This window comes from Canis lupus, chromosome 1 (assembly GCF_011100685.1).
Source record: "Canis lupus familiaris isolate Mischka breed German Shepherd chromosome 1, alternate assembly UU_Cfam_GSD_1.0, whole genome shotgun sequence".
Lineage (NCBI taxonomy): Eukaryota > Metazoa > Chordata > Mammalia > Carnivora > Canidae > Canis > Canis lupus.
The window spans coordinates 20,153,327-20,167,248 of record NC_049222.1 but is presented as its reverse complement, the minus strand read 5'-3'; the positions used below and the strand labels follow the sequence as shown (position 1 = coordinate 20,167,248).

General features: G+C 42.4%; 1 protein-coding gene across 1 annotated transcript in view; it reads right to left on the bottom strand.

Moving 5' to 3' along the window:
* TCF4 (transcription factor 4) overlaps positions 1–1,077 on the bottom strand; it is a 357,271-nt gene extending 356,194 nt beyond the window's left edge. Inside the window, 1 exon segment of the mRNA NM_001003268.1 lies at positions 552–1,077. The gene's annotated coding sequence lies outside the window, so the exon portion shown is untranslated.
* Positions 1,078–13,922: the final 12,845 nt, after the last annotated feature.

The following is a 13,922-nucleotide window of genomic DNA, read 5'->3' as shown; positions in this document are numbered from 1 at the left end:
AAACCTAAATTGCATACTTTCTTGCCCCTCCCTTTTAAGTCACAGATTAGTAGAGCTGCAAACTTCGCCAAAAAGAAAAAAGAAAAAAGAAAAAAAGAAAAAAAAAAAAAAGGCAATTTTTGAGGGTGGATGTTGTTTTGTTTTTACACTTGAGTTCCTAGCCACGCTAAGTCCCCGCTCGCCAGCACTATAAGTTTTGAATTCAACATTTACCATTACAGGCCTTGCATGCTCTTAAAACATACTTTTTCACATCACTTTTTAGGATTAAAATTAAGCTTCGTAATTCTATCGCTTCGTAATAACAAGCGTGCTTTACCCAGGATATGCAACATTTCGCTATTTTAACGTGTGTTAAAATACACATTCCAGAAACCCTGTTACTGCTAGATGTGCAAGTACATACACAAAATGCATGCACACACTTTTTTCCCATTGGCAAATTATTTAATAGGTTGTTCCTTTTGTTTTAATAAAACATCGGGATCGACATTTTTAAAAATCAAATTCAATTACAAACAGTTTACTCTGACAGCAAATTGTAACGTTACCTTAAATGGCCACAAATATGCTCACAATATTCCAAGGAAAGTGACTTTAAAAAGAAAGACAAAAAATCTTCTGCAAGTACTTAGTATCTCACATGTGTATCCCCCAAAAAAGTATTTTAACTGGTACTCAGTTCTGCTCCAGGGATATCCACAGAATACAAGATTATGCACCTGGCTCTGGTTTTTGCATTTTCCACCATCAAACTGCAACAAAATCCCCTCCCCCAAAAAAGAAACCATTAAAAAAAAAAAAAATTCCAACAACTTTTTCTTATTGTTTCTAAAAAAAAAAAAATATATCAATACAGGATAGTTAGAATCTTTCCTCAAACAAATCTTGTTGGTGGCTTTTTTTTTTCTTCTCCTCTTATAAAGTCTTAAACTTGTTCCAAGTTTAGAGGTGTCTCATCATCATCATCCTCCTCCTCCTCCTCATCATCACCATTGACTCCCCCGTGGAGTCACATTGATAATAATAGGTTTCCCTGAAAGATACATTGTAATCCATTCACATCCGGGCACTGCGGGCTTATAAAGAGAAGGCGCTGCGGCCGCGGCTGCTCCTCCAGACAATGACTGGGGAGGGGCGGGGCGGGAGCGGGCGGCCATAGAGTCGTAAACACGGCGCCTAGAGCGGCGCCCAAGATGGCCGCGCGCAGGGCCCCGCCTCCTCCGGGAGCGGCGGGCGGCGGGGAGAGGAGCGCGGCCGCGCGCGGGGCGGGCGCCGGGGCTCGGGGGCTCGGGGGCTCGGGGGCGGCCGCGGGCCCGGGCTCCTGCGCGCCTCTCCCGGCTCCCTTTCCTTGGTCTTCGCCCCCCCCCCTTAATTTTCCCCTCCGAAGGGTAGTTTCTGAATAAATTAAGGCATTGCACGCCGCGGAGCCCGGGGGGTGGGGGCAGCCGCAGGGAGCCGGGCTGCGCGCGTGGGAGGCGGCGGCCGGGGGGCCCCCGGGACCCTGCGGGCCAGAGCTCCGGGCCGCGCCGCCTGCCCCCGAGGCCGTCCTGCACCGGGAGCCCGCTCGGCTCGGCCTGGCCTGCGGCTGCGGCTGCGGCTGCGGAGCATCGTCACCTGGTCCTCGAGCCCTGCAGGCCCCCTGCTCTGCGACACCTTCGTGACCTGGGAGGAGGGAGCGGGGCCATCGTGACCTGGGGAGGGAGGGAGCGGGGCCGCCACGGAGACCTGCGTGACCTGGGAGGAGGGAGCGGGGCCCCCACGGAAGACCTTGGTGACCTAGGGATGGATGGGGCCCCCACGGAGGACCTTCGTGACCTGGGAGGAGGGAGCGGGGGCCATCGTGATCTGGGGGAGGGAGCGGGGCCTCCACGGAGACCTTCATACCTGGGAGGAGGGAACGGGGCCACCACGGAAGACTTCGGTGACCCAAAGGGAGGGAGCCGGGCCACCACAGAAGACCTTCCTGACCTGGGGGGATGGAACAGGCCCCCACGGAAGACCTTCATGACCTGGGAGGAGGGAACAGGGCCACCACGGAGGACCTTCGTGACTTGGGAGGAGGGAACGGGGCCTCCACAGAGACCTTCCTGACCTGAGGGATGGAGCGGGCCACCACGGAAGACTTTGGCCACCCAAAGGGAAGGAGCGAGGCCACCACAGAAGACCTTCCTGACCTGGGAGGAGGGAGCCGGGCCACCATGGAAGACCTTGGTGACCTGGAGATGAACGGGGCCACCACACAGAAGACCTCTGCCCTGGTCTTCTCCAGTCACTCGCTGCCCTGGCCACATCGGTCCGAAGGGCTCAGGTGGAGGAGAGCTCCCAAGGGACAAAAGCGAGTGATGAGGATGAGGATGGGTTGTCCTCACACCCCGGGTTTGCCATGAGCCAAGCAGTGTCCTGCGAAGCTCGGGCATATTGGCGGCTCTGACCCTAGGAACGACCTCCAGGGTACTCTGGGTATTTTGATAGAACATATTTTATATTCAGAGACTCAGAAGCACAAAGTGTTGAGTAGCTTGAGCCAGGGCACTTCGGTAAGTGACACAAAGTCGCCTGAAATCACACAACTTTATTAAGCCATAGAAGCCACCTTTGAAGCCAGGCAGGGCCGGACCAGAGTGGACGTCCCCCCCATTCCTGTACCCCTGGCAGCCGAGCGCCTCACCTCCATTCTCTGTTGCAGTTCTGTGGCATAACAGTTTGGAGCAATTTTCAAGATCTTTAATTCCTGTATAAGTGTTTAGAAAACAGGAATGAGGGCATTTATGGGTTGTTTCCTGTATATTCCCACATTGGGAAGGTGCCTGGCTTCTATCCCCAGGCCATGTGCTCATCTTAAAACAAATTTTACCTGTAGACGCTACTTCACGCGGCATTATCACACGCGTTATTTGTGATGCTCAGAGGAGGCCTCTACAGGGCTGTGCTGAGATGATGTCATGAAAAGTTCACAAACATTTGTTTAGGAGAAATAATCCACTGGTGCTACCTCTAATCAGCTCTGTGACCTAAGGCTTGAGGTCAACGTCTTCCTATAAAATATGGAGGCTAGGTTAGGTAATCCCTTAAAATTCTTTCTCATTTGTGGTCAGATTGTAAGAGTCTCCCTCTTGATTTCCAAGCGGAATAAATGGTCTGGAAACAAATTATCGAATCAGGTCTGAGACTTAAATGCACACAACTGATTTGCTAGCATTTTTTTTTTTTTTAGATTGATTGATCTTGATTGATTGATTTTAGAGAGAGCCCGGGGAGAAGCAGAGGAGGAACAGAGGGAGAGAGAGAATCTCCAACAGACTCCCTGCTGAATGCAGAGCCTGACTTGGGACTCGATCTCACAACCCTGAGATCATGACCTGAACCAAAATCAAGACTTGGACACTTAATGGACTGAGCCACCCAGGTTAACAGCACCTGATAGTCAGAAAGCCATGCAACCACCCTTCCTATCCTAAATTCAGGGACAAATGTGAATTGCTTTTGTTTTTGTTTTGTTCTGTTTTCCCTGAACTACCAGAAGAATAGGCCTATCTACCAAGTTATAAAGATCAGGAGACACATGAGAAAGGAAGACTCAATAGGAATTTTGTGAAACTTGGATAAAAAGGTAAATGTAGCAGATGTGTTTTGAGGTGTCTGCTCCATCGACAGACTCCCTTCCTTAAAAACCTGTCCACAAATCCCGATAAAGAGGTAGAACTTGATGTGTGTATCACATGACTCCTTCCTGTCCGAGTCTCTGCAGCCCCAGCTGATTGGGTCACAGGAACTAAGAGAGGAAGAGATCGACAGGAGTCTATGGTGGGTGATAGATCTGACCAGTTGGCGTCAGCTGGCCAGGGCTGGTGCCAGGAAGCCACGCCATGTGAGCCATGGTTATGGGGAAACAAGAACCATGAGTAAGCAGAGGAAACTGCTCTTCAGATATGAAAGATCTTGGAAGTTCTGAGAAAAGCAGGCAATTTGAGTCCTAGGAAGAAATAAGGAGAGATGCTTTGCCAATTCTTATGAGGGCCCCCTTGCCTCCTGTCCATGAGAGAGCTGACTCCTGTAGTATTCCCCTTCCCGAGCTAACGTGAGTACTTTTCTGATCCTCACTACTAAAGAATTTAGAAAAAAAAAAAAAAAGATTCTTTAGATTTCAGCGTTTTGAAACAGTCCTTAACATTAAAAAAAATTTAGTGACCACTCTACTAGGGTATAAACACTGTTCCACTCCCACATGGTAGCAATTCTGTCCAATTAATTGTGCCACGTACAGTCAGGACAGTACAACCAAATGTCATTCCCCTTTACCGTGTTGTAACCTTGAGCAAATTTCACATCTTTTCAGAAGTTAAAAAAAAAAATTTAATTTGTCTTCAATACTTTACATGACTGGTTAAAATCAAATGAGATGGTAGAGATGAAAGTACTCTGAAAATGACAAATTCTTCTGAAATGTAAGGCATCATTATTGCGTAAACCAAATTGATGCCTAAAGATAACATTTAATTCATAGGAGTATGGAGGAGTGGCAAATATTGAAACCTAATGAGTCGCAGAAAAGAGCAGACATTGAAGGGGGCTTGGACCAAACCCTTGAGTTTAGTTCAAGATTTCAAGGTCACATCACTAATGAGTTACAGAGGCAGAAGCAGCCCTCCAGTAACTGAATGCCAGTCTAGAATGCCATACGATTCCTCTTCAAATTCCATCCAGTTGGATCTCCCCCAATCTTGCCCTTGTTAAAGCAGACAAAACCACACACAAACACACAAAATGACAGTTCCTTGAGGGTCTAATGAAATTCATCCAAAAACTCACCAAATAATTTTTGAGTGTCTACCTTGTGTCGGCATTTCTTCTTTTAGGCCGTGAGGCAAAAAAAAAAAAAAAAAAAAGTAGGCAAAAATAATCAGAATAATATAAAAGTCACGGACCGGCTTGATTAAAAGGAAGAGTCACCGTGAGCAAGATTCAGCCTGTGGAAGATATGTGGAAAAGGAGGGCCATCCCAATATAATTTTAGGTTGATCTATAAAAGGGCACGACCATCAAGGACCTCAAACTGGAGCCCCATATAGACTGCAAGGCTGAGTCAGAAAAGCAGCAGGCAGGACAGAAGAGGAGGGATTAGTCAGTGCGTATGGAAGAAGTCCAGAGCTTCATGAGACACAGGCCCACATTCCCAGGGCCTCTTGCATTTGCTGGTCCCACGATTCTTTCTCCTGGTTGCTCACACAACTAGTTTCTTACCATCCTCCTGGCCTCAGCTTAAACATCACGTCTTCCTAGAGACCTTCCTAACCATTCAGTCTAAAGTAAGCACCCCTCTTCGTATTCTCGTCACTTTTACATCTTTAGTGGCACCCTTCTCAATTTTTGTTAATATATTTTTGATAATATAACTTTTGTTAATATATTTACTATTATATTGCCTGTCTTCGCCACCGGACGGCACACTCCATAATGCAGGTACCGCATGAATCGTGTTCACTCTATTTGCCCACACCTGGTGCCAAGCCTGGCACGTATGAAGTATTTGATAACTATTTATTAAATAAGTGGATCAAGAATCTGTCTTTATTCTTAAGATGCACATTTTAATACTGAAGAGTGCCACTTTCATGCTTTTTCAAATCAGCCTCTCCTTAAGGTCTCATTTTGGCTTGATTTCATCGAAGGCAAATGTTGCTGGTGATATTCAGTGTGATTTGAAACAGGCCACTGGCCCCTTGTCACCTCAATCCCCAAAGGATAACTGCCTTAATTTACCCAACCATGAAAACAATGTCTTCATTATTATGAATGCATCAAAAGCTGCTGTCATAGTATTGCTTCACTATCATAACATTTTATGGCTGAGGCTTGGGAATACAACAAATTTCCAGAAGTCACACAGCCGCTACATGGCAGGGCTAAGATTCAGACACAGGCGGACCATGCTTCTTTTCACAGTTTAGTGGCATGTGCCATGGCTTTAACAACCTTAACAAACCATATGGTCAACAAACCATAACAAACCTTCCTTTTTGGACCTCGGCATACTATAGAGTAGAATTTTGATTTTACCTATTTTTAGATGTTTTGAGCGTTTTGGAAAAGGAAAGGTTAAAAAAAAAAAGATTCATTTTTAGTGTCCTTGGAGTTTTGTTAAAGAGGACTCAAAAGATTTAGTGCCAGCTTTCTGGAAGTTTTTCTTTTAATAATAAAACTGTTTTCTCTGCTATAGTTTGAATGTTCTATTTTAAGGGTTTTGTTATCTTTTGAAGGACGTACGGATTGGAAAAATAGGGCAGGAACAGAGTCCCAGAGGAGAAATGAAGTTGTGTATAGACCATTTGTCTACAACCTGGTGGTCTCATCCCTCCCTGGTGGTGCTGCAGGTCTGAAAGTTCAACCATATGCAGATCTCTTCTGCAGTTGGCCATGACCTCAAGGCATGGCACATGCCACTGAGCTATAAGCAGAAGCATGGTCTACCTGCGTCTGAGTCTCAGCTCTTCTACGTAATAACCATGTGATCTTGAGTAATTGGTTGTATCTCCAGGCTTCAGTTTCTTCCTCCATAACATGGGTTATTATGACAGATTAAATATCATAGTATTAGCAGATTGTAGTTGGCGCAGTGCTCTTTCAATGACTGTAACTTCACAATTATATACTCTTTAGTGCCAGTTTTCAAATTTCAGACCTCAACTCTTTAATGGTCAGGAAATAGATTTGCTGGTTTGGTTCAAAGTGAAATAGAAGAAAATAGACAATATCAACATACATTGCATGAATTAAGAGTTGTTTTAGAAAAGCCTATTTCAGGTATGCATATACAGCAGAGTATGATGTGCATATGAAGTTACTATAAAAAAATATTTAAAGCTGCCACTTTAGTAGACGGAAAGCATATCCTAGGATCATAATGGAAAAGAGAAATGAAAGCTGATCACCTCCTCATTCTTTTTCTTTGCTTCTCAAACTACATCTTATTTCAAAACCAATAACTACTTCCACCAAAGAAAAGGAGTTGAATGAAAAAGATAAATGGTTTTAAAAAATAAACGGTGTAGAAAGAGTACGAGGAATTTTAGAAAACAGCAAGAGAAACTTTCACCTATTCAAAAGTGCAATAAAACTGATTGAACTTAAATATACTTAGCTTGCGGTTTTTAAAATCCTTCAAAATCTGTACTCCTCTGGCTGCTCCCACTTACCTCTGTAACTTTATCTCAATGTCTTTCCCTAAAGGAAGTTTCATCTCGAGTCAACTAACCATACAGCACACCTTTATTAAGCAGTTTGTCTATGAAAAGCACCAGGGAAAATGCAGTGAGTAATTCAAGATGAAAAAACAGGACGCCTGACCTCCTAGCATCCCATCCTAGTGGGTAAGTCAGACACATAAATCACCCCAACTACAACACACTGAGCTGAGAGCCATCAAGACGTAAAATTGTGCTACAGGACTATATAGCCTAATGAGTAATTACCAGGTGTAGAAATCTAAAGACTTAGAAGAGACACGATTAGAGCTGGATCTGGAAAGAGAAGTGGTATTCCTATCATGGAGAGAGAGAAAGAAGCATGTTCTGGACTGAAGTGCTAAGTATGTCAACGGCTGTCCAGAGACTAAGGGTCTTCTTAGGGTTCATGAGTAGAACTAAGATATTAAAACTCAGTCGGCAAAACTGGGCCCATTAACCGTTATTCGTGATGCATGGAGCCAGTAGGATCATTCACATAGCAGCAGTGATCAGATATGCCTGAGACAATCATTTGGGAAACAGTATAGAGGATGATGAAGGTAAGAAGACGGCAGAGACCAGGTTAGAAAGCTACTGCACTTCTTTCAACCAGTGACTGTGAGAGTCTGAAGGAGAGCTATGCTATGGTTATGGGAAGTAGAATAAATCATTCAAGAGATGTTGTACCTGGGCTATTATTAGTTATTTGGGTTGCAAAGCAGCATAAAAATCCAATCAAATCCATTACTGGTTTGAACAGTAACGGGCCTGCAATCCTAAAACGTCTAGCACCATCAATTGGGGCTTCAGCTTTATTTCTTCACATTTTTCTCAACTCAGCCCAACTTTCTATTTCAGGCTAACTCCCTCATGTTCCCCAAAAAGGCTACCATCAGAAAATGAAGTTATAAACTTTTTTGTTTGCTTTCAGAAAGGGATAGTTCCTTGTTCTCCCTAAGCTTTGATATTAAAGCCTCAGCTGGACTCTAAGTCTATCATCCTAGGAAGACACCTGCTTTTGACCCAAACCGTGTAATGTCGGGTTACATTCATCCCTAAATAATTATGTTGATAAGACTCAAACCAGTTAAAGACCACTCTTGGAGTTGAGGTGAGGTCAGTTGTACCCGACCCACGAGGCTTCTCTACTAGGAAGAAGAATAGATGGATATTGGGAGAAACAAGCACAAAGTTTACCAACCTTTCAGGACATCCGTGCCATCATGCATTTCTTCCCTTCGTTTCTCTTGCTTGAACTGGCCTCCCGCATGTACTTCCCATGAATAATTCCTACCTTTACATCAAATCCAGCTTACTTCTTGCTTCCCCTTTGAGGTCCGCTCTGACTTTTTGATCTTTCCCAACTTCCTCCTCTGAAACTGGCTCATTTACTTAAAACAAAAACTTTTTTTTTTTTTTTTTAATAGCAGTTTAGAGACGCCTAGGTGGCTCTCAGCAGTTGAGTGTCTACCTTTGGCTCAGGGCTTGATCCCAGTCCAGGGATCAAGTCTCCCATTGGGCTCCCTGTGAGAAGCCTGCTGCTCTCTCTACGTCTCTGCTTCTCTCTGTGTGTCTCAGGAATAAATAAATAAAAAGATTTTTTTTAAATTGCAGTATAACTTACACACAGTAAAAAATAAAAAATCTACAAAGATTGGTAAAATTTTTACATGCACGTATACCAGTGTAATCACACCTAGCTCAAGATATAAAACATTCTCTGCAAGCCAGAAGGCTACCACCTTCACCGTCACAGTCCTCACCCATGTCTGTGACTTGGATTGCCAGAAATTAGTTTTGCCTATTCTTTAACTGGGAATCATCTGGCATCTTTCCGTGTGCATCTAGCTTCTTTTGCTTATCATTACATCTGTAAGAGTCATCCATGCAGTTGTTTATAGGAGCAGGCTATTCTTTTTTATTGTTGTGTAGTATTCCACTGTAGTAATATACAACAATGTATCATTCAACATCCCCCAAATTCAGGCTTTCCAAATTTTGACTGCTACAAGTAAATCTACTTTTACAATTCTGTATATCTTTTGTTACTTATCCTGAGTACGTACCTAAGATATCCTATTATATACCTAGACTTGGGTAACAAGTAGGCACATTTTAGTTTCAGTAGACACTGCCAGACAGTCTTCCAAAGTGATTTGACCAATTTTTATTTGTACCAGCAGTGTATACAATGAACTCATTTACTTTTAAAATAAACTATTGTAATGTATTCAATTATGTGTTGGTATTGCATCATCAGTTAGACTCTAAGCCTCTAGAGGGCAGAGACTGTCTTAGAGTTCTTCATTGTTCCAGTGCCTGGTATTGTGTTCTGCAAGGCAGAATGAATGATTCCATCGATTTTCCATAAAACTCTAGCTTGACTTTTTAAAGTTATGTATTTGTTATTCTGTTATTAATTAATAATCAATACTGTAATTAATAATAATATGTTTTCCCTTTTCACTTTTGGGTGTATATATATATCCAAAGGAACTGGTAGCAGGATCTCAAAGAGATATTTGCACACTCATGCTCATCGCTGTATTGTTCAGGATAGCCAAGAGGTGGGAGCAACCTAAATATCCATCAGTGAATGAATGGATAAAGAAAATGTGATATATACATACAAAGTAATATTATTCGGCCTTTACGAAGAAGGAAATCCGGTCATATGCTACAACATGAATGATTCATAAGATATTATGCTAAGTAAAATAAGCCAGAGGGAGAAAAGACAAATATTGCATGATTATTATACATATATGAGGTATCTAAGGTAGTCAAATTCATAAAAACAGAAAGTAGAATGGTGATTGCCAGGGCTTGGGGGAGCAGTAAAGGGAGTCTTTCAATAAGCATAGAGTTTCAGTTTTCAGGATGATAATTTCTAGAGATCTGTTGTACAACAATGTGTATGTTATTTATTAACACTACCATATACTTAAAACCGGTTAAGACGGTATATTTTATGTCATGTGGTTTTTACTACAATAAAAACAATAATGTGTTTTCTTTTAATTTTATAATTTTAAAAATTACTTAGTTTTAAATCTTAAAGATCTAAAATTAAAAGAAAATACATTATTTTTCATTGTGGTAAAAACATATGAAATATAACAAAGTAAATATACTATAACACATACATGTATTCATAATAAAACATTCTAGTCATTATTTCTCTTGGGTTCAATTTTTCCCAGCAAACTTGGAGGATCTAAATTTTACTGATTTGATTCTTTAATCTATTTTTAGTTAGTGACAAATTTTATCATATGCTGTTTTACCCATTTACAGATTGCATTTAGACTATATAGTTCTACTAATAGGATTTGATAAAGATTAAATTTGTATATATTTCTTAGCTCACTTACAAGAAACTTCTGAGCAGATCTCCTTGGGTCTTCTAGTATTATACTACCGCAAACTCTACTCTCATTTCTTCCGTATCTTAGCTGCTTCTGTGGCTGCTTTCTCTTCCTATACATTGTTTGGGCTCTTTGTCTTTTTGCCTTAAAATCTACTGATGAGTTTCCAGATTGAAGTACACTACCCCACACTCCTTGTACATGGGATAATTTGTGGCTTCAACAAAGCTACCTGTTTGGATGTCCTCACTGATCATTCTTTTACCTCTGTGGGAAACCTAGGAGCATGCTGACTTCCATGATGCTTTGCAAACTTTCATGAAGATCACAATAATCCAAGTGAAATGTTAAAACTCATACTCTGGGGCTTCAATCCCAGAGGTTCTGATCAGCAAATCTGGGGATGGACAGGGACCCATGCTCCAATCCATGTATTAGAGCCAGCTCGCTCCAGCTTAGTAGACACCACTGTGCACATTCTTCCCAACTCCACATCGTGTGATGTCACACTGACAGCTTTGAAATCAACAAATGCTAAAAATCAGAACTCTTCCCCCCACCTCACTCCCCCTTCCCCCCAGTAAGCCAGATGTTAAATATTTACCAGCATGCCACCGAATGCATAATTTTGCAAGCAGTCAAATAGATGATGATTTTGTTAGTCCTGAGACCACACTTTGTGTTGCATGTGTGCAGGCGCACACACACACACACACACACACACACGCACACATGTCCAGATTTCTGAAACCAATATGAAATAGTTGCATCTATTCTGCAACTGCTAGATTTCAAATGCATGGTAAGGTTCAAATCACTTTCTTTTAAGAGAGAGAGGAGAGAGAGCACTCATGCATGAGCAGCAAGGAGGGGCAGAGGGAGAGGGAGAGAATCTTTAAGCAGACTCCACGCTGCCCAACACAGAGTCCAATATGGGGCTCGATCTCACAACCCTGAGATCATGACCTGAGCTGAAATCAAAAGTCAGATCCTTAACTAACTGAGCCACCTAGGCACCCTGGTCAAACCATTTCTTGGGGTCAAAAACTCTTGATCTATCTACCTATCTTTCCATCAATCTATTCATCTACCTCTGATTATAGATTACATCTATACTTAATCTACATTCACATCTATACCTGCATCTATTTTGAAAAATCCAGTATTTACCACTTCCTCAGATTGTCCCCATACTGTAAGTAATTTTACTCTGTCAAAGGGATCCATTTTGCTTACAAAAATCAAGAGAGAGAACTGGCAAGCTAATCCACTCCTACTAGGATTTCTGTGAGTGCCCCAGGGTCACTACTGATAGCCAGTCCTATGCCATCTGACGCCATCATCTATAGCCACAGTGATACTTTAGCTGGTGGGATCCTCTCACAGATCACAATCTTGCCCTACATGTGGGCTCCAACAATATACACTTTTGCCCATATTCACATGTGTGACTTCTGGATCAAGGAAGCTGGTCCAAATGAGCTTCTTACCTTAGCCATATCTAGCAGAAGTGGCCATTCCCATGTATTCCTCGACTACAATATCTAGGTTTTTGCCACCCGACCAGGCTTCTTTTCCCTTGGGGAACATTCCTCTCTGGAAGCCTTGTAGCATACCCTTCCCATCGGACTGCAGATGTGACAATTCTAACACTGCAGACAGAGGTGGGGGGAGTCTAACCATTTTATTCTGAAAAAGGAAGGAGCCAGTAAGATCTCTATCCCCTCAGAGGCCTCAATGAACCCCATTCAACTTGTTTTCCTCTTCCCAAGTGACCAACTATGCTTACCAAGTACCAACATTTGCTGGAACTTAAAAGAACCTTCTATTCTCTTGCCCTAGCCAACCAGGTTTCCTGGTCTTACATTCCATTACTGAGAAAAGTCAATTTGCTTCAGAGTGGCCGTCTGTGTCCACCTTCTGACCAAGAAGTGATCGTAAATTTCTCTCACTGAAAAAAAAAAAAAAAAAGTTCAAGTTCTTACTCACTATACAATCTATAACATACATATCTAGTCATCAGAGGTTTTTAAATATAAATGAGACAGTGCTAGAATTATTTGAATTCCTTTCCTTTTCTTTTTTCCCTTAATACATCATGCCATGTTTTACATCACTGTGCATAGGTTTGCCTGATTCATGTTAATGCCTGCATAATATAGGAAATATATAGTACTAGCACACTTAATGTGTACCAAGCCCATCTTCAAATATATTTAGTTCTGAGGAACACGCTATATGAGGTAGGTACTGTGTAGACTCCATTTTATAGTTGTGTAAACTGAGGCACAGAGAAGTTCAGCAACTGGCTCATGATCCTAAAGTTAGTAGGATCTGGATGCCTATCCAGAGCCAGGATTGGAACCTAGGCTGTCTGGCACTGGCGTGCATGGCCTTAACGCTCTTGCCCCTCCAATCTTTGCCTGTATCACAGCTTTTTTAGTCATCGCTTTGCTAATCCTGTTCCAGGTTTTAATCTTTGTTGGCATCCCCTGCTGACTAGCACATTCTTGGATGCCTCTCCTGCCTCACAATGATGTGTATTTAGGGAATTAAAAAATAACTGTTATAGTAGCTTACCTCAAAATTAAAGTAATTATTAGATAGATGACTCTTCCTTTAAAAAATGTTTTGTATTCCAAAATCTCAATAAAAATTACTTTTGGGTTTTCACCAGCTTTGGCAAATCCACATTACATCCACGGGCCATTACCATCGATAATTGAGAACTCACACACGTGTTAATCAATCATTTATTCCTGCCTCCTATCTCTCCTGCATGGTTCTAGATGTTGCCTATATTAGTGTTAGTCTGGGGAAATAGTGAAATTATATCACTGTTGTCCAAAAAATCCCAGATTCAATGAGTTAGTCAAAATTGGAAAAGTAGGTAGGAGTAGGCTGGAGTGGGGAGGAGGTGATGCTGAAAGACTTTCCTTTTTCACTGGCAACAGTTTGATACTATGTAGCAACATTTCCTTGTCTACTAAAGGTGTACTTTCTACCCTTTCTCAGAAGCCCAGGAATAAGAAAAGCGAAAATGAGCACAATAGAAGATGTAACAGATGATGCTTCTCCATTCAATTCAACATGAAATTTTCCTCTTTGGGGATATCAGAAAAAAGACTGGGCTAAGAATAATAAAACTGAGTTCAGGGCAGCCCAGGTGGCTCAGTGGTTTAGCTCCAGCCTTCGGCCCAGGGCCTGACCCCAGGGTTGGGGGATGGAGTCCCACATCGGGCTCCCTGCATGGAGCCTGCTTCTCTCTCTGCCTGTGTCTCTGCCTCTCTCTCTCTCTCTCTCTCTCTCTCTGTCTCTCATGAATAAA